This window comes from Haliotis asinina, chromosome 2 (genome assembly GCF_037392515.1).
Source record: "Haliotis asinina isolate JCU_RB_2024 chromosome 2, JCU_Hal_asi_v2, whole genome shotgun sequence".
Taxonomy (NCBI): Eukaryota; Metazoa; Mollusca; class Gastropoda; order Lepetellida; family Haliotidae; genus Haliotis; species Haliotis asinina.
Window position 1 is genome coordinate 73827684 of NC_090281.1, and position 8860 is coordinate 73836543.

At 41.3% G+C, this 8860-nt stretch overlaps 1 protein-coding gene across 2 annotated transcripts in view; it reads right to left on the bottom strand.

The window, feature by feature from the left end:
* LOC137272856 (beta-1,3-galactosyltransferase 1-like) overlaps positions 1-5521 on the bottom strand; it is a 30535-nt gene extending 25014 nt beyond the window's left edge. For both annotated transcript variants that reach the window (XM_067805264.1, XM_067805263.1), the window contains exon 1: positions 5428-5521. The gene's annotated coding sequence lies outside the window, so the exon portion shown is untranslated. The remainder of the gene's footprint in view (positions 1-5427) is intronic.
* Positions 5522-8860: the final 3339 nt, after the last annotated feature.

Here is an 8860-nt window from a genome sequence, read left to right on the forward strand (position 1 = left end):
CGATATCAGTCCCATGATCTATGCATCGAGAGTTGGTGACATTAATCCCATGACCTATGCATCGAGAGTTGGAGATATTAATCCCATGATCTATGCATCGAGAGTTGGAGATATTAATCCCATGATCTATGCATCGAGAGTTGGAGACATTAATCCCATGATCTATGCATCGAGAGTTGGAGATATTAATCCCATGATCTATGCATCAAGAGTTGGAGATATTAATCCCATGATCTATGCATCAAAAGTGGGCGATATCAGTCCCATGATCTATGCATCGAGAGTTGGAGACATTAATCCCATGATCTATGCATCGAGAGTTGGAGATATTAATCCCATGATCTATGCATCGAGAGTTGGAGATATTAATCCCATGATCTATGCATCGAGAGTTGGAGACATTAATCCCATGATCTATGCATCGACAGTTGGAGATATTAATCCCATGATCTATGCATCGAGAGTTGGAGATATTAATCCCATGATCTATGCATCAAGAGTTGGAGATATTAATCCCATGATCTATGCATCAAAAGTGGGCGATATCAGTCCCATGATCTATGCATCGAGAGTTGGAGACATTAATCCCATGATCTATGCATCGAGAGTTGGAGATATTAATCCCATGATCTATGCATCAAGAGTTGGAGATATTAATCCCATGATCTATGCATCAAAAGTGGGCGATATCAGTCCCATGATCTATGCATCGAGAGTTGGAGACATTAATCCCATGATCTATGCATCGAGAGTTGGAGATATTAATCCCATGATCTATGCATCGAGAGTTGGAGATATTAATCCCATGATCTATGCATCGAGAGTTGGAGACATTAATCCCATGATCTATGCATCGAGAGTTGGAGATATTAATCCCATGATCTATGCATCAAGAGTTGGAGATATTAATCCCATGATCTATGCATCGAGAGTTGGAGATATTAATCCCATGATCTATGCATCGAGAGTTGGAGATATTAATCCCATGATCTATGCATCGACAGTTGGAGATATTAATCCCATGATCTATGCATCGAGAGTTGGAGATATTAATCCCATGATCTATGCATCGAGAGTTGGAGATATTAATCCCATGATCTATGCATCAAGAGTTGGAGATATTAATCCCATGATCTATGCATCAAAAGTGGGCGATATCAGTCCCATGATCTATGCATCGAGAGTTGGAGATATTAATCCCATGATCTATGCATCGAGAGTTGGAGATATTAATCCCATGATCTATGCATCGAGAGTTGGAGATATTAATCCCATGATCTATGCATCAAGAGTTGGAGATATTAATCCCATGATCTATGCATCGAGAGTTGGAGATATTAATCCCATGATCTATGCATCAAAAGTGGGCGACATCAATCCCATGATCTATGCATCGACAGTTGGAGATATTAATCCCATGATCTATGCATCGAGAGTTGGAGACATTAATCCCATGATCTATGCATCGAGAGTTGGAGATATTAATCCCATGATCTATGCATCAAAAGTGGGCGATATCAGTCCCATGATCTATGCATCGAGAGTTGGAGATATTAATCCCATGATCTATGCATCGAGAGTTGGAGACATTAATCCCATGATCTATGCATCGAGAGTTGGAGATATTAATCCCATGATCTATGCATCAAGAGTTGGAGATATTAATCCCATGATCTATGCATCAAGAGTTGGAGATATTAATCCCATGATCTATGCATCAAAAGTGGGCGATATCAGTCCCATGATCTATGCATCGAGAGTTGGAGATATTAATCCCATGATCTATGCATCGAGAGTTGGAGACATTAATCCCATGATCTATGCATCGAGAGTTGGAGATATTAATCCCATGATCTATGCATCAAGAGTTGGAGATATTAATCCCATGATCTATGCATCAAAAGTGGGCGATATCAGTCCCATGATCTATGCATCGAGAGTTGGAGACATTAATCCCATGATCTATGCATCGACAGTTGGAGATATTAATCCCATGATCTATGCATCGAGAGTTGGAGATATTAATCCCATGATCTATGCATCGAGAGTTGGAGACATTAATCCCATTATCTATGCATCGACAGTTGGAGATATTAATGCCATGATCTATGCATCGAGAGTTGGAGATATTAATCCCATGATCTATGCATCAAGAGTTGGAGATATTAATCCCATGATCTATGCATCAAAAGTGGGCGATATCAGTCCCATGATCTATGCATCGAGAGTTGGTGACATTAATCCCATGACCTATGCATCGAGAGTAGGAGATATTAATCCCATGATCTATGCATCGAGAGTTGGAGATATTAATCCCATGATCTATGCATCGAGAGTTGGAGACATTAATCCCATGATCTATGCATCGAGAGTTGGAGATATTAATCCCATGATCTATGCATCAAGAGTTGGAGATATTAATCCCATGATCTATGCATCAAAAGTGGGCGATATCAGTCCCATGATCTATGCATCGAGAGTTGGAGACATTAATCCCATGATCTATGCATCGAGAGTTGGAGATATTAATCCCATGATCTATGCATCGAGAGTTGGAGATATTAATCCCATGATCTATGCATCGAGAGTTGGAGACATTAATCCCATGATCTATGCATCGACAGTTGGAGATATTAATCCCATGATCTATGCATCGAGAGTTGGAGATATTAATCCCATGATCTATGCATCAAGAGTTGGAGATATTAATCCCATGATCTATGCATCAAAAGTGGGCGATATCAGTCCCATGATCTATGCATCGAGAGTTGGAGACATTAATCCCATGATCTATGCATCGAGAGTTGGAGATATTAATCCCATGATCTATGCATCAAGAGTTGGAGATATTAATCCCATGATCTATGCATCAAAAGTGGGCGATATCAGTCCCATGATCTATGCATCGAGAGTTGGAGACATTAATCCCATGATCTATGCATCGACAGTTGGAGATATTAATCCCATGATCTATGCATCGAGAGTTGGAGATATTAATCCCATGATCTATGCATCGAGAGTTGGAGACATTAATCCCATGATCTATGCATCGAGAGTTGGAGATATTAATCCCATGATCTATGCATCAAGAGTTGGAGATATTAATCCCATGATCTATGCATCAAAAGTGGGCGATATCAGTCCCATGATCTATGCATCGAGAGTTGGAGACATTAATCCCATGATCTATGCATCGAGAGTTGGAGATATTAATCCCATGATCTATGCATCGAGAGTTGGAGATATTAATCCCATGATCTATGCATCGAGAGTTGGAGATATTAATCCCATGATCTATGCATCGACAGTTGGAGATATTAATCCCATGATCTATGCATCGACAATGGGAGATACAAACTCTCTGAACAGAATTATTATGTAAAATGTGTAATACATAAGCTGTCAACGATACTTTCTACTTCTATGTCTATATTTACTCCGCAGAGAGGATAAATATTACTGTATGTTGTTTCAACAATCCAAATGTCAGATTCCGAATCTGTTAAACAGCCAATAAACATTCAAAACATGCCCATACACATACATACCACACACAGTAATATAGAGCGCACGCAGTAGATAACGGTTAAAATTTTGAAATACCGCTGCGACAAGCCTTAGAGGTTCTCGACCTGTGGATAGGATTGATTGGTTTCCACAGTTTGACCCACTTGTGCAAGGGCAACCATCAGTTAGGCCATTCTGATATCATTCAGGTATTGCTCAGTATCTTAAGAATTTGACAATACTTGTACAGTTTACACATTTTGTAAGCAGGCATGCCAAGCTTGTTCATAACAAGAGAATCCAATCAAAACCAATAACAATAACTGTTGCTAAAACCAAATTACATACATCTATAGTGTCTCTTGCATCGTTAAAATGCCTCCCCAGTACCTTTCAGCCTGATTATATGTACTGTTTTGTTACAGGTTAAAACTTATGCAAATGATTGGGGTCGAGTGGTCCATGCACGTACGGTCAGATTGGTTGGATTCGTATCCGCTCAGGCCGCGAATGGGTATTCTCGCACCAAGTACTAGTATTGCCTAGTCGAAGTCTCAAAGAACTTTTGGGAGAAGGTGTAGACTTTTCAACGTTGCCGGTTTCCACATCACCCAGAGCGTCAGACGGAATGTGTTCTTGGCAGCAGACGCGGACACTCTCACAGAACCAGCCACAAGATTGGGAGGTACAAAACACCAAGAAAACAGGAAGTTGGCATGTTGGTACCTCAGATGCCAGCGTGACGTTTCGTAAGCGAGGTCCGCATATTTGCCATGTTTCTCCTGAATTCTCTCTTGCGCATTTATGTCAGGGACAGAAAAAAAACCCCAATGACATAAATAATTCAATTCATTTCATCAAAAAGTGCAAGGTCAGGTTTGTTGGTTTAGGTAAGTCGAATACAGGTATATTCCAAAGGATTATATAATTGATCTTTTTCATGCAACATATGTCATATTTGGGATTTCACTTTCTCAGTAAAGTACAAATTCTAGTACTTTTTCGGTTGAGTCCTATCCGGGAATCGAACCCACACGCTCAGAGTCAGGCACCCAATCGCCAGCACACAAAGTCAGGCGCCTGGCCCGCTCAGCCACCGCGACTTCCTTTTTCATGACGCCCACTGCTTATGCTAGGTCGTACCATGGATAGAACTGTGAGTCAAAACAAACACGCGGTAATGAAAGGGTACGTATTTATGAGTGGGAAGTGACTAATCCTAGGCAGCCTTCTGTTTCACTTTTCAGGCCAGACAACTTAATCCCAGCAAAGGATACACCGGGACTTCTCAAAATGCTGCACATAAACTAGATGCAGAGGTCGTTCTGACAGGGCTGAAATATTTTGGGACCTAAAAGATGTCGAAACAAAAGTTCTCCTCTATTTCTTCAGAAACTTCCTCAGATATTTTAACCTGGACAAGATATTTTAAAGTAGCGTCTAAAAATATCCAGTAGCACCAACAGCAACAACAAATCTTAATGAACCAGAGAAAAGACAAACAAACAAATTTTTCGATCGTCCTCCCACGGAACGTGAACACCGAGAGCGTTGTTTGTTTAGTCACACAAAACCGGCGTGGGTGATATTGTTATCTCTCATCTTGAGTCTACACCACACCTTCCCGTCCCAGGGTCATAGTAGCCCTTCTCCTTGATCCTGGGAAACTACGTGAATTTTAAAGAAACTAATTTAAAGAAATTCGTAATATGGCACGTTGAATCGCACACGGAAGTTTATAAGGTCAACCATAAAGCTATAGAGTCTGGCGTGTTGAGGTTTAGCGGCACCATTTGACAACAGTTCGGCAAATACGTTTGTCTTTTCGTGACACGTTGATACAGACTTGCCTAACCTGTGTGATGTCTAACATCATATACTGGTTTTATATATTAGACGTATTAAATATTGTGTACATACCAGTTAGTTTAAGGTCCTCGGGACTGCGTTGTTGTCACATATTCCTAGGGCGTAAGGTATCGCTCGTGAATCTTTGTGATACAGGTGTCACTATATCGGGCATGCGCATTGTCGAGATAAAGGTCCCTGACCGGGACCGTCTCTACAGTAAATGGGAGAATTATATTACGTATTGTTAATATGCAAATATACATTGAGCGAGAAAACAAGGGAGATAATAAGGGGGAGGGGTGGTGGTGTGAAGAGAGAGAATACGATATACCGAAACATGAGTCTTTCAGCCGATCCGAGTTTTCTTCTGTGAAAGTGAAAATAGACACCATAAATAATTCTGATTACACTGAATCGTAATTCCTTGTTTCATAAGAAAATGGTATTTACAAATGAATTTTAATTTTAAACTTCAATAACACCGTATTTCCATATTTCCATTATTATCCTGTAAAGTGTCATCTCCTTATTCTGTGTAACGCACAATGAGACTGATTTAATATAAGTTCCGTACCTAAGCTGGGCCCCGTCTCGCGTATCAGAATATAGGGAGAACCGGACACCAAACACCCCGTGTACCCCACGGTTACATGTTCCCCAACACCCAGTGTACCCCACTGTAACATATTCCCCAACACCCTGTGCACCCCACTATTACATATTCCCGAAAACCCTGTGTACCCAACGAGAAGAGACATTTTCAGGGTTTATGAACTACACCAGACGTTTGTGTTTACAGTCATCTTACATTAATATACAAACACGAGTGTGTTTACTTGCATACTGCCTTTACCAAACATGTGCATGTGTTTAGCATGTATTTCCTAGGCAATGATGTCAACTGAATATATGAAGATCGTGACCTGAACTGAGTGATCTAGCATATACATGTGACACACTACACATGTTTGTTTTCTGTGCAAAATTGCCTGTGGTGTTTATCTAGACTGGGAACAAAGATGATCTGAAGTGGCGTTTAATGTGGCTTTCAAACCTTTGCACCTTACATAGTCTAATGCACGCACGTATGTTACTGCCTGCCTGAACTGGACAAGACATTTAACGGGTCTACAACGCTGGTCCCGATCCACGAAGCCCTCGTAACGTTACGATTTGTCTCTAGTTTATCATAGGTTTACGAATGCTTCATGGATCTGGACCCAGGTTCTACTTAGTGCGCAGGGTCCTGGGCCCACTTGCACAAAACGTTATTAGCGCAACAATTATTGTAAATCCTCTACATGTTTCTGCATCCCCACGTTTGTCCTAAACACTTGAGAGGCCGGGGAAAATGAACGGTGCAGTCCACATTACAAACCTCTTGCGCTGACAGTGTTGATGGTCGAAGGACATTCCACGACAGGGACGGTGAGGTCTAATGCCGGCCATACAGAGTCGTCGTAGAACGGTTTGTCTGCCGATGGAGTGTCTCAAGGCCGTTGACGTCGCCGTGGCGAATCTGTTCCGCGCTGTCCGGATACAGCAATCTTCAGCTGACGTGGCAACCCTTGGTCTACCAGGTTTTGGACGTCCCCGTGTCTGGCTTGTCTGTAGTAACGGCTCAGCAAGTTGCTGATGGTTGCTTGTCTGTAGTAACGGCTCAGCAAGTTGCTGATGGTTGCTTGTCTGTAGTAACGGCTCAGCAAGCTGCTGATGGTTGCTTGTCTGTAGTAACGGCTCAGCAAGTTGCTGATGGTTGCTTGTCTGTAGGAACGGCTCAGCAAGTTGCTGATGGTTGCTTGTCTGTAGTAACGGCTCAGCAAGTTGCTGATGGTTGCTTGTCTGTAGTAACGGCTCAGCAAGTTGCTGATGGTTGCTTGGCTGTAGTAACGGCTCAGCAAGTTGCTGATGGTTGCTTGGCTGCTCCCGAAGACTCTTGCAATGTGACGTCTCTGTCTTTGTATTTCTGTGATGTTCTTTTTGACACTCGATGACTGCACTGTTCCACATCTGTATTTATGTAACATTGTCCAAGGTATGTCCAGCAAAGTCAGTTTATGATGTTTTTTAAAGTTTTCATTCCAGCACGAAATTCACGTAATCACGGACTTGCGTCTTTCTACTCCACCGCAGAATGTGTTTTGGTGAATGGTTTCTGAAATTATGGCAGTGTCTGTAATTGCGAAAACATTAATTTAAAAACTAATAAAGTTCTTTTGCCAAGTAGTTTAGCATTAAAGCTACAATGAAATTTCGTTCGTATCGTAAAAAGGAGCGATCTTTCAGTTTTATAGGCAACTAATTGTTGTCACTGAGGAATTCTTCAATGCCAGACATACATCATTAAGTCGTTGTTTTCACAAGCGTTATCGCTTAGGCGTGTATGTGTATGATTTTAAACGACAGCCACTTTCAGTTCCCAATTAATTCCAAAACGAAAATGTATTGAATCTACAGATTAGGTGTGCTCAGGAGTCTGCCAAGAGTCCTATTGTTCGGGTACCAATCGGTTAAATGAGCAAGAGCAAAAGCACGGACCAGTCCAGGGAAATACCCCGTTAAATACATATTAACGTATGTTAATGTGAGTGAGCGAGTGAGTGATTGATTGCGTATGATTTTACGCCACCTTTACGAATATTCCAGCAATACCATGGCGCGGGACACTACAAATGGGCTTCACACTTTGTTCCCATGTGGGGAATCAAACCCGGGTCTTCGACGTGACGAACGAAGGCTATAACCTCTAGGCTACTCCAACGCCCTGCGTGAATGTTATCTGAAGTTACAACTATAAATGATAAAGGTCATGTTCTCTTCTCGTGATCCGATTCAACAAGAAACAATATATGCCTAAAAAGTAACAAAGTTGCAGTGATTTTAGTAACTTGCAAATATCCGTCGGGGAAATCTAATTCCACGTGACAGTTGTATAACGCAGTTCGCGAACGTCGAGAGGTCACATTACGTCGTTGTTATCCCATCTGTCATGGCCGTCAATGAGGTCATAAATACCCTCTTAACCAGACTCACATAAATAAGCTCATAAACACAATAGACACTCCGACCCTCATTCTGTAGTGAATCTGTCATGGTGTACACGGGGTAAACCTGGCTGAACCTATGTGTATCTATGTAATACATGCATGATGCACTTTGTGATAGCAGACATACACGGTGATATTTGATCGGCTTTCTGGCATTGTATCACTCCGCCCTTGTCTAAAAATAAATAATTTATTTCTTTCAGTAATACTAATTATCAGTTCTCAGGGAAGCTAAGATATTATTCATTCTCTAAAATGTATTTAGATTACAATATTAAATAGAAAAGTTCGCATGATTTAATGTAACGTTGTGTTGACTGAATCGATTCTCGTGTCGTCGACCGGCCGAAAATGATTTCCAGCAAACTCTTTAGAGTTATGTCCCTTGCAGTGGTCTTCACGAATACCCAACGCATCACTTGTGATTCAGACCAGTTCGTCAAACACCGACAACA